This window comes from Pelophylax lessonae (genome assembly GCF_965119305.1).
Source record: "Pelophylax lessonae genome assembly, chromosome: 2".
In the NCBI taxonomy this organism is placed as follows: domain Eukaryota; kingdom Metazoa; phylum Chordata; class Amphibia; order Anura; family Ranidae; genus Pelophylax; species Pelophylax lessonae.
Genome location: NC_138769.1, coordinates 143425745 through 143438834, shown reverse-complemented (window position 1 = coordinate 143438834; position 13090 = coordinate 143425745).

The window sequence follows — 13090 nt, the reverse complement described above, 5'->3', positions numbered from 1 at the left end:
TGGTATGTGTATTGGGGCTCTCATATAAAAGTAAATATTTGTTATAGGCCTCTTCAATATGAGTACCTAGATAGCCCTTATCTCTAAATTTATTTTTGAGAATGTTGCTCTGCTCCATATAGTCACACTTGTGGGTACAGGTGCACTTTAACCTACAAAATTGTCCAAGCTGAACATTTCTTATTCAATGTGGGTGATGATTACTCTTGGCGTGCAGGTAAGAATTCCCTGCACTTGGCTTAAAATGGGTCTTGGATAGAATAGACCCATCTGCCCCTGACCTCAGCTCTAAATCTAGAAAGATCAGGGGCTCCATGTCTAGAACATGTGTGAAATGGATGCCATATGGGTTGTTCTGGCAATGATTCAGGAATCCTTCAAGTTGAACATTGTTGCCATCCCAAATAACTAGGACGTCATCGATGTACCTAGCATACAGGACCAGGTTGGCACTGAAAGGATTTTGGGACCAGTTGTATTGTGGTTCCAAGTATCCCATAAAAATGATTTGAATAGCTCAGTGCAAACCTAGCACCCATAGTGGTGCCCTGCGTTTGTTTGTAATGTTTTCCCATGAAAGAAAAAGGATTATGAGTAAGGGCATAATGGATGCTGTCATATAGGAATTGGGCCTGTTTGTAATGCAAGCGCTTTTCTTTGCATATGAAATATTTGATGGCCAATAGGCCAAATCCATGTTTGATGGACATATACAGGGATGTAACATCTAGTGCAAGCCAACGGTATCCATCCTGCCATGTATAGTTGGATAGTATTTCTAATATGTGACCTGAATCTTTAACATAAGAGGGAAGATTCTGGACCAGATCCTGCAGATAGTAATTAATATAGCAGCCAAGATTACTAGCGAGGCTCTCCATGCCAGCTATAATGGGTCTCCCAGGGGGTTCTTTTCATCTTTATGAATTTTTGTGATGTGATAGAAATAAGGAGTAGCAGGGTGTTTTGTATAAAAAATGGTATTTGTTTTTATTACTCCATTTTCTAAAACCTGATCTAATATGGTTCTAAATTATTTTTGGTATTCTCCCACCGGATCCCCTGGGAGTGTTTCTTAGGTCCCACTATCACTCAAAAGTCTATAGGCCTCTTTTAGATATGTTTCCTTATCTTGAATCACTAAACCTCCACCTTTGTCTGCCCGTCTCATAATATCATTATTGGTTTTAATTGTTTCTAATGTGGGTTAGGTTTATTCAGTGGGTTAGGTTTCTAACATCCATCAGCTTTGTGAGGTCGGCATGGAGGAGTGGAAGTGGACACCAGTGGTAAACTGTGAAGCTCTGGCCAACTCCATACCCAAGGGGGTTAAAGCGGAGTTCCGGGCACAGAAAAAGATTTTCACTGAACATACCCCGGGGACAGTCAGGGCTAGTACATTCCACAATGACTAGCCTCTGATCTGTCCCGGTTCGCACTTACCTTTTAGAAGAAATACTCACTTTCTTCCACAGCGTTGCCATCTCTCTTGTGGGCAGCTGAAGCCGGCGCGATCCTCTTCGGCGTCCTCTTCCGTGTCTTCTCCCAGAATGCGCCTGCACCGGCCCCTCTCGTCACTTCCGGTGCGGCGCGGCATTCCTCCGCAGCTTCTGGGCATGCCCAGAAGCTGTTTAGCAGGGAATGCGGCGTCGCCCCGGAAGTGACGAGTGGGGGCGGTGCCGTCGCATTGATTCCTGGGAGCGATGACGTTCAGCTCCCAGGAATCATCGCAAGACAGGAAGTGACGGCGGAGCTGCGGCGCTGAGGGAGGAAGTGAAGAATATGTGAGTATATTCGATCTCCAATTACAAGGTAAGTATAAAAAAAAAAAAAAACAAATACCTAACTATTCAATTCCTTTTCAGGTTAAGGAGACCAAGCGGACGGGCACAAAAAAAAGGTTGATTTTGTGCCCGGAACTCCGCTTTAAGGCAGTGTTTGAAAATATTGGTGGCCACACAAAATATTGACACTTTGGGCCCAATTTGGACATATACACTTAGGGGTGTACGTGCTTTTGTTGCCAGCGGTTTAGACATTAATGGCTATGTGTTGAGTTATTTTGAGAGGACTGCAAATTTACACTGTCATACAAGCTGCACACTCACTACTTTACATTGTAGCAAAGTGTCATTTCTTCAGTGTTGTCACATGAAAAGATATAATAAAATATTTACAAAAATGTGAGGGGTGTCCTCACTTTTGTGAGATACTATATGTATGTGTGTGTGTGTGTGTATATATATATATATATATATATATATATATATATATATATATGTGTGTGTGTGTGTCACATAGATATTAACTTGCTTTTTTTTTTTATTCCTGTAGTTATTTTAATCTTTCCCAAACTTGCCTTAGGTAAGGGGAACTGCAGTGTGGAAAAAAAAAATTGGCAGATGCTAAATATTTCAGAGCTTGTATCTGTTCTCAGATTAGGGGGATTTAATAATATGCTATGAAAACGTTTGGCATATTTAAAACTGTATATCTTGGACATGGTTTCTTATGAATTCATGTATATATTCATAACCTGCTGGCTATATCTAATCTCATAATCATGAAAAAAATAGCCTTTATTATAAGTCAATGAGAATAAAAGATGTATTGTTCATTGAGCTGAATATTATCTGTCAAAAGAAATACATCTCTAGTATAACAGGAAAAGAGTATGTCATCACCTGAAATGTAGAAATCTTTAAAACAGGGATATTTACATACCACAGAAAAATCTAGGATGTCATGTCTCTTGTAACAAAATTGGACATATTCTGTAGGTCAATGAATTGATAATAAGCATAATGCAGTGACTCAGACCAGTTGCACATAATCTCTGCATACAGCAAAGTATAATCAGATAGATTGAACATCTACCAATTAAAGTGTACACATGCAATTTTTAGTTTTGGATAGAGCAGTGAAGTGTTAAAATTTTTTTTTTTTATTGCTGTCTGTATCCCTGCTTGGGAGATTCACCCTCTTCAATGGAACAGAAATGACTGGGAAGTCCAAAATATTATAATTTTCATCATTTTATGAGGTAAAGTGAAATTTTCCAGTGGAAATGCTTGTTCTGGTGACATTTTACCTCATTTTTGTAGAGATTTTCTTACAATTCCAATACATACTATAACCAGGACAGGAAAAGAAGGGTAATCGCTCCAATGGGAAACAAGAAAACCATAAATGGATAGGGGTTTTAAAACCTCTCAACGGTATCCAAAAATAAGCAGAAAATGTCTGGCTATACATACATACATACATGTGTGATAAAGTGGTGCGCTATATCTGGATTAACTGTGCAATAATTTGCAACCAATAAATAATACACCTTCAGAATAAACCAAAGAATATGGGTGCAATATGTACAATATACAATTGTGTATAAAAGAAAAAAGTCCCAAGACACCAACGTGTCAATAATAGGCAATCTTCAGTGATGTGAAGGAGGTCCTCCTTTCTCTGAAGATAGCCAATAGGCGGAAACGCGTCAGACAGGAGGCGTGCCATCACCACGTCGCTCGGGACCCGGGCTGCAGCCGGACCCAAGCTATACAGGAATCCCTCATCGCTCCATATTACTAATGCGAAGCCTTTCTTATATCATGTAAGTGCAATATATTTTTAATAAAGTACACCTATAAGGGTAATGCACTATAGCAGTATTCTTTTTACATGGTATGCTGGAATGCAACGATCTTTCCAAACGCTTTGAACAAGCGGCTGTCAGTGCCATCTGAATACAAGGTCTGATTCGCCTGAGAGCAGCGTAACAGTATCTGGTATCCATATCCATCAGAGGCTGTCAATACCAACTGGATACAGAGTCACACTCGTTTGAGAGGAGTATAACAACGCATGTTATCTCTATCCATCTGGTAAGAAGCCCAGCGGGCCACTTTGAACGCACGGTGGGGATCACCATTGTTTGATTTAGAGCACTGGGATCGTTTAATTTTGCTAAGGAGAGCACCTACTTTATTCCGTCCGGTAAGGAGGAATTCCAACAGGTGGAGGGAATTCAAGTCACTATTTGTTTTCAACACCATCTGTCACTTATCACATCACTGAAGATTGCTGAAGATTATTGACACGTTGGTGTCTTGGGACTTTTTTCTTTTATACACAATTGTATATTGTACATATTGCACCCATATTCTTTGGTTTATTCTGAAGGTGTATTATTTATTGGTTGCAAATTATTGCACAGTTAATCCAGATATAGCGCACCACTTTATCACACATTTAATTACATTTTTTCTGGGAGCAGCATATCACTGATCAGCGCACTTTTCTTTCACACATACATACATACATACATACATACATACATACATACATACATACATAGATACATACATTTATATAGAATAATAAATAATAAGTGTATCAACATTTTGTATTCAAACAAATAAAAGCTTTGGTAATCGATGTTTAATGATATATTTGAATATTTATAGATCATTGTTGTCTGCTTTCTCCTGTATAAATAGAGCCTTGATTTATGGGCATCCGCAGAACTTTTTTCAGGGGGGGGGGGCGTCATTTTACGGTCACCCATGCTCAGCCCCTTTTTAACAATATCATAAAGGGGAGGGGCTTAGTCATCACATAAAGCGCAGGCATCCAAAGGTTTCAGAAACCTGATGCAAAAGCTTAATAGAAGAATCAAGCTGCCATTGTCTGATTAACAATTTATAATCTGTCTTTATGTTCACACTATTGACACTATTGAATGCATCACATTATTCATACACACATGATCAAGGCACTACAACTGAATTATAAAAAAAACACATGTAGAGTATGCATTTGGTGTTTACAAATAATAAATAAACGATTTGCGTGCGTGTGTGTGTGTGTGGGGGGGGGGGGGTGAGGTGGCCGGCACTAACGGGGGTGTGTGGAAGTGATCTGGTGCCTACACTGCTAATGGATTGTTTCCATATGACAGGCAACACTTGGCTTTCAGGTTTATACAAAGTGAGATGCTTTCTTTTAGGCCTTGTTTTCATTTATGTTTTCAGGGCAGTAAAATCGCATGACTGAGCCATGTTCATCACAACTCATTCACTTTCGCTTATTCTGCAAAGGCACTGCCACCATAGTATGTAGTACAACAGTGGCAGCTGAGGGTTTTTCACCCTCCCAGTGGATAAAGACATTGGGCATGTGTGTAAAACCCCCTGGCACCACTGTTGTACTATGTATGACAGTGGCAGTGCCTTTTCAGCATAAAGGGGAGTGGTTGGATGGTGGTAAACGTGGCTCAGCCTTGCATTTTTACTGCCCTGAAACTTGTAGCAGAATACATTTTTTTTGGGGGGGGGAATGTTACATAGCAGAATGTGAAAAATATTTGTATATAGTGAAAAAAATTAAAATCGCAGAGGTGATTAAATACCACCAAAAGAAAGCTCTATATGTGGGGGAAAAAAAGGACATTAATTTTATTCGGGTACAGCGTTGCACGACTGCACAATTGTCCGTTAAAATAACATTAAGGGGGCAAATCATTAAGGGGGCAAATCCTTCCGGGGCTGAAATGGTTAAAGAAATAAGATGCAAATGGAGCTTTACACTGCTATTTCACATTTTTGGAATTTTCTCCTCTTATTAAATAAGCATGTTTACAGAGCCCCTGTAAACATGCTAGACTAGAGGAAGTTCTTCAAGGCAAGTTCTGTAACTTCTGTCACTTTGCTTACTTTTCACTGCCACCTCCCGCTGGTGTATCCAGACTCCCGGCCGCTGCCTCTCTCCTCCAGGCTCCATCCTCTCCTCTGCTGGCCGCAGCTCCGCCCTTCCCGACTGACGTCACATGGTCAGGAATCCTCGTCTCTGCCCACCCCCTGCCCTGCAGCTGTCGGAAGGGAAGAGGAGAACAGAGAGAGGAGGGAGCTGGAGGACACCGGCGGATGACAAATCACTTGGCGGCGATCGGTTGCCGCACAGACCCAAACACAGGATGCAGTAACAACAAAAGAAGAAAAAGGTACCTGCCCGCTCTAATTACTAGGAAATATCACAGCAGTAAAGTATGAGATACCGACTCACCATATTGGTGGTGCTTCCCCCTTCAGACTCCAGAACAAAAGTCATGTAACAAGGAAAGGGAATGACCCAAAAGAGAAAGGAGTTCTATTGGAGAGGAAGGGGGCATGGCAACCGCGGTATATACTCAAAAATTCCTTTATTAATACAAAAACTGAAAAATTAAACACACATCAAAAATACACTAAAAGAGCAGACTAAACACAGGGTAAAAGACAACATTGTCTCAAAAAAGCACCTATTCCCAACATATACAGTGCCTTGCGAAAGTATTTGGCCCCCTTGAACTTTGCGACCTTTTGCCACATTTCAGGCTTCAAACATAAAGATATAAAACTGTAATTTTTTGTGAAGAATTAACAACAAGTCGGACACAATCATGAAGTGGAACGAAATTTATTGGATATTTCAAACTTTTTTAACAAATAAAAAACTGAAAAATTGGGCGTGCAAAATTATTCAGCCCCCTTAAGTTAATACTTTGTAGCTCCACCTTTTGCCGTGATTACAGCTGTAAGTCGCTTGGGGTATGTCTCTATCAGTTTTGCACATCGAGAGACTGAAATGTTTGTCCATTCCTCCTTGCAAAACAGCTCGAGCTCAGTGAGTTTGGATGGAGAGCGTTTGTGAACAGCAGTTTTCAGTTCTTTCCACAGATTCTTGATTGGATTCAGGTCTGGACTTTGACTTGGCCATTCTAACACCTGGATATGTTTATTTGTGAACCATTCCATTGTAGATTTTGCTTTATACTTTGGATCATTGTCTTGTTGGAAGACAAATCTCCGTCCCAGTCTCAGGTCTTTTGCAGACTACATCAGGTTTTCTTCCAGAATGGTCCTGTATTTGGCTCCATTCATCTTCCCATCAATTTTAACCATCTTTCCTGTCCCTGCTAAAGAAAAGAAGGCCCAAACCATGATGCTGCCACCGCCATGTTTGACAGTGGGGATGGTGTGTTCAGGGTGATGAGCTGTGTTGCTTTTATGCCAAACATAACATTTGCATTGTTGCCAAAAAGTTTGATTTTGGTTTCATCTGACCAGAGCACCTTCTTCCACATGTTTGGTGTGTCTCCCAGCTGGCTTGTGGCAAACTTTAAACGACACTTTTTATGGCCATCTTTAAGAAATGGCTTTCTTCTTGCCACTCTTCCATAAAGGCCAGATTTGTGCAGTATACGACTGATTGTTGTCCTATGGACAGAGTCTCCCACCTCAGCTGTAGATCTCTGCAGTTCATCCAGAGTGATCATGGGCCTCTTGGCTGCATCTCTGATCAGTCTTCTCCTTGTATAAGCTGAAAGTTTAGAGGGACGGCCAGGTCTTCGTAGCTTTGCAGTGGTCTGATACTCCTTCCATTTCAATATTATCGCTTGCACAGTGCTCCTTGGGATGTTTAAAGCTTGAGAAATCTTTTTGTATCCAAATCCAGCTTTAAACTTCTCCACAACAGTATCTCGGACCTGCCTGGTGTGTTCCTTGTTCTTCATGATGCTCTCTGCGCTTTAAACGGACCTCTGAGACTATCACAGTGCAGGTGCATTTATACAGAGACTTGATTACACACAGGTGGATTCTATTTATCATCATTAATCATTTAGGTCAACATTGGATCATTCAGAGATCCTCACTGAACTTCTGGAGAGAGTTTGCTGCACTGAAAGTAAAGGGGCTGAATAATTTTGCACGCCCAATTTTTCAGTTTTTTATTTGTTAACAAAGTTTGAAATATCCAATAAATTTCTTTCCACTTCATGATTGTGTCCCACTTGTTGTTGATTCTTCACAAAAAATTACAGTTTTATAGCTTTGTTTGAAGCCTGAAATGTGGCAAAAGGTCGCCAAGTTCAAGGGGGCCGAATACTTTCGCAAGGCACTGTACCTGCAGCCAAAGTTACAAAGTAATGTGATGCACAAGAACACATGGAATAAATATAGATTGATCCGGCTATACCAAGTTGCAGGTAACTTCGGCAGAGTCATCTGTATACCAACTGTACAATCACACAGAGGAAATCTACGCTTGTATTTACCATTGATCTAACACATGTAAGTGGCAATATCAGAACAGTGGACAATCATGCCCTAAAGTGTAGGTCCATAGGCATCCTAATCAGGATCATTGAAAGTGCACTGTTGGAAGCAAGGGAAAAAAGGCAATCATCACTCCTGTCAGGTACTGATGCAATGAGCAGACACTCCTCTTAGCACAAAACGTTGCAGTATATGGTACAGCAGAAGCAAGTCATATGGTCAGATGCACTGATGTCCAGACTCAGATCCGGGGAGGCATGTGTAATCAACTGAATCAGGAGAAACAGGAGAGATCCCAATATGGTGGGATGGATGCCTGAGTCACCACTGCAGCGGTTGACTGCCGTGTATTACAGTAATGTGATGCCCAGAAACACCTGGAATAAATATAGATTGTTCCGGCTATACCAAGTTGCAGGTAACGGCGGAGTCAGCTGTATACCAACTGTACAATCACACCAAAGACCTCTGTGCTTGTATTTACCATTGATCTAACATATGTAAGTGGCAATATCGGAACAGTGGACAATCATGCCCTAAAGTGTAGGTCCAAACACAGGAGCCTGGAGGTTGACATTCCAGGGGAGGCCCTCTCCCCCTTGCCCCCCCCCTGTAGACGCCCATGCCTTTATTAATGAAACACTTGAGAATCTAAACCCCTGGGGCAGACCTAACCAAAAAAAACTCCTAAGATGGTGTCTTGAATATTTGAGTGTTAGGACTTCCAAGCCTTGAAGGAGGCACATCCAAATGCGGCATTTTACTACTACAGAATTCAAATCAGCATGCCAATGTCTCTGTCTACTGCTTAGGTGTGGCCTTGAGCCAGGTGGATCAATTAGGAGCAGAACATCCCATCTTCTGCCTGATAATGCTACTCCCCAGGGAGGTAGCAAAGGCCACCCTCAAGAAGGAGTGTCCTGCATGTTTGCAGCTTAACAATGCTTACTGACCCAACCCATTTAGCTGGTTAAACAGTGTTACTAAAAAAAATGGCAAGCTACTCAGTTGGAGCTTGATTCCTCAGCAATACTATTTCACTGCTTAGCACTAGAAGGGAAGCGCACATGGCAATGTGGATAGGCGGTCCAACAATCAGAACCAGCAAAAGTCAATCTCACTGGAAAAGAACTTGAAATTCCTTCCATGAGAAGGTGTGACAATAATGAGGTCCAATAAACCCCCAAACTGAAGTTATAATGGGCACACAGCGTTATAAAATTCCCCATTCAGTGACAAACCTCATCAGATTTTCTATTCAGCATCAGACACATCTCATATTGCCTCCCTCCTAATGACAACCACAACCAGCTTTCCAGTAAACTAATCCCAGTTGAATAAACAGTCTTGGTGGGTCAATAAGCTTCAGTCGACTTCTATTTAGGGTTTTAAAACTGTCATCTCACAAAATCTTTAGCAGAAACCTCCGCAGTCTCTAATATATCCCGGATAGAATTAGGGGGTCATAAAACCTATATGTATGTAGTTGGCTGCCTTGAAGTTATTTAGAAGCAATCCACATTTGCAGTCTGGCTTCATTTGACCTGAAAGTGCCCTGATCATACAACTCAGCCTCGGCACCCTGGTTGGAAAAGGCTGCCTTAGGCAGATGTCTCCTCAAAGATGCGTTGCAGGTTTTTATTATAGCAAAATTATCTAAAATACTTGAGAAGGCGCAGTACTCTATGCGCACACTTTGTTCCAATAAACATTAATCCAGCCAATCCATTATCTTCTACATTAGCTTAATTGATTCCTGAAAGCCCTCATCACTTATGCTAGATTTTTTAATGTACTCTGTTTGCGTTCCAGGAGTTGATAATATACCTACACCTAATCACAAAACGTCTATAAATTAATGCACAAGGGCATTAATCAAGTTCTTGAAAAAAAAAATCATATATTATCATAATTTGCATTCGGAACCTCAGTTTGCAATAGGTGTATAGTATTAAGAGAACACCGCTTGTTTGGTATTTCAGTGACAGTGATAGTAGTGCTTAGCATTCCTTGTCTTTTCAAGAATCTGAGACATACTTTCCAAAGCACTTGGTTATCTGTTCCGGAGGTCTTGCTTCAGTAACTGTGACATGAGGACAAGTGTATAAGTAAAGCTCTTCTAAAATATCTTCCAAAAAAAAAAAAAAAAACATCCCTTTCTTCCTTCCAGGTCAGTAGGCAAGCCCTCAACACTGACATGTTTATTGTAAGTAACATGCTTTCTAATCCAAAGATGTAAGAGTCAATTCAGGGTTTTTATTTTAAGTGCTTTGATCTCATACTTTTAAAAGTAGAATCCTCGGCCAAGAAAGCACTAAAGGGAAAAAGCATAAAGATGCAAGGCTTGCATCATAATGTGCACAAAATGGAATTCAGATAAAGTACTGTACATAAAAAAAGTGCACATAAAGTTAAAGAACTGTATAATTTCAAGGAATCATTACCATTTTTTCTAAAATCTAAAGGCAGTATTTATTTATTTATTTTTTTTATTGCAGTACAACAGCAAGCCTTTCTATCATTTAAGTAAGCCAATGGTGGTCAACTTAGTAAGAAAAAGGGACTTCCGATGTGGCCCATGACATGTCCAACGGGCTGCACAATAGCATCATTCTTATAAATGTGCTCATGGAGCTTCAAAGTAGGATAGTAATAATATATTTCAGTAAAAGTGTTCTACCATCATTTCATACAGACTGGCACACTTCTAAAGCACTTATCTCCTCCAGCACCTTCTCCGAAGAAAAGAAGAAGAAGAAAATTTAGCAGAGCTTTTCCCTCTTGTGATACTACATCCAGAAAAAAAACCTATATGTTAAAACTATTATTGTAATGTTAATGCAGGGACAACATTTAGGACAGCAACATTTTCAAAGTTTAGTGATAGTTCAAATATAAATGACAAGTCACTTACATTGGTGTTGGAAATACATGGTGTAAAAGTAAATGTCGAAATCAATAGGTGGGTAGTTGGCGCTGCCTGTGGTAAGTGTAGTAAAGTGTAATGTCATCCAATGTATGTGAATATGGATATCAGTAATTATGTATAAGAAATTAATATCATAAAAAATGGCATAAAATAGTATTAAAAGATCAACATGTAAACATCAGGAATAATAAATACAATCATGTGAATAAAATGTATAAAATAAATAAAAATCAATAGTGCGTGACAAGTGACAATTAGTGATAATAAAAATTGCCAAGTGCAAAGAAGTGGCTATCCAAGTAGCAATATAAAGTGACTAGATAATATTGTAGAAGAGAACAAAAATAAATATATAAATAAATTAGAAAGTATAAAAAGTAGGTAAATTGAAGAAAAAATGAATGATCAATAGAAATATATAATAGTTGGCTAGAAAGCCAATAACTAAGTGACCAGTACCAATAAAATTGGTATATTCACTGATGAAGGTAGTGAAATAAAATGTGATAAGTGCAAATCGTGCAGAAAAAATAGTGCAAAAAAGCAAATAAATAAAAAAAAAATAAAAAAAAAATAGCCAAATAAATAGCAATAGGAAATAGTCCCAGAATATTAGTCCAAATCCAGAGAAAGATTGGTAAGTAGATAAAATTTCAAGGTGACCCCGTGGTGGGTAACTGGTGAGGAAAGGGGAATTCCCACTAGTAAGTAGCCTACTAACCAGATATACCCACCCCACACAGGGGTATAGAGCGGGTATTGGGGTAAAAGTAAATGTCACCCAGAGCATGCAACATATTTGCTGGGATGTGAGAATTCATGGGGAGAGGGGCTATCAGGTCAGGGGAGACCTAATTCAGCAGCCCTGCTGCAACAGATTACTTGTAGTAGGCATCTACTGCTTACTGTTATAATTAGCAATACATTACAATTACAGTGATCTGTTGTTGCAAGAAGAGGCAGGGCAGAGCTGAACCAAGCCAGAATTACACAATATGGCCATGACTTCATAGAGGACATCACTGAACATTATTGTTTTGTTTCCGTCTGCTTGCTGTGACCAAATAATCTGCCTCTTTCCCCTCACATGTGAACAATTCAGTAAAAAAAAAAAAAAAAAGTAAAAGTACATAAACTAATAAAAAAGATGTGATGGTGGGCATATATCTTAACGTGGTAATAAACCCTAAAACAAAAATGTATTACATTGTAGCTTACCAATTCTTAGATGTGGTAGCTGCATTTGTTCTCTTTTTTAAGACTTTTTTTCCCTGCTGATCTAACCGATAAGTCTGTAATTTTATACACCATGTCACTATCATGGAGCTTCAAAGTGTCTTCAAAGCCTCTACAGAAGCCTATGACAAAGCTCACTTATAGTACCTGCAGCTTATGAGAGGCTTTTATTCAGCTTTAGCTTCGCTTTGTTTTGGAGGTATTGCAGATATGAGATATCCCAAGATGCACCGAGAGACCAAGAAGTAAACCAGAAAGATGTCATCAGCAGTCACTTCTGATTCATGTATGTGTATATTCTGGATGTGTTTGGTGCACATGTGCAGCAGGAAGGTGAGTGGGGTCCAGACTGGAGCAATACAAATAGCAGACGGAACACATGGTGTGCAACGTGGGAATGCTAAAGCAGTGGATGAACGGGACTGGAGAGAGAAGACTGGGAGTTACTACTTAGTGGGGAATTAGCAGAGCTAGGGGTTACAACTGAGTGAGGGATCAGCAGGGGGGGGGGGGGGGTCAGTTACTATTGAGATGAGGATCAGCAAAGTTTGGAGTACTACTGAGTGGGGCATCAACACAGATGGGGGTATTACTGAGCAAGAAAGCTGCAGAATGTAGGTACTAATAAGCTGGGGATCTGCTGAATGAGGGTACCAATGCTAACAAGGGTACTAAGGATCCGGGGATCTGCTGATTGGGGAGACTCCTTAGTCGGGGTTCTACTGAGCCTCCACACAGACACAGGGCATCTGCCAACCTTCATTAAAGCTTCTAAAAAGCATCACTGAAGCATCACCAAAGCATTAAAAACACATAAAAAAAGCATGTTGAA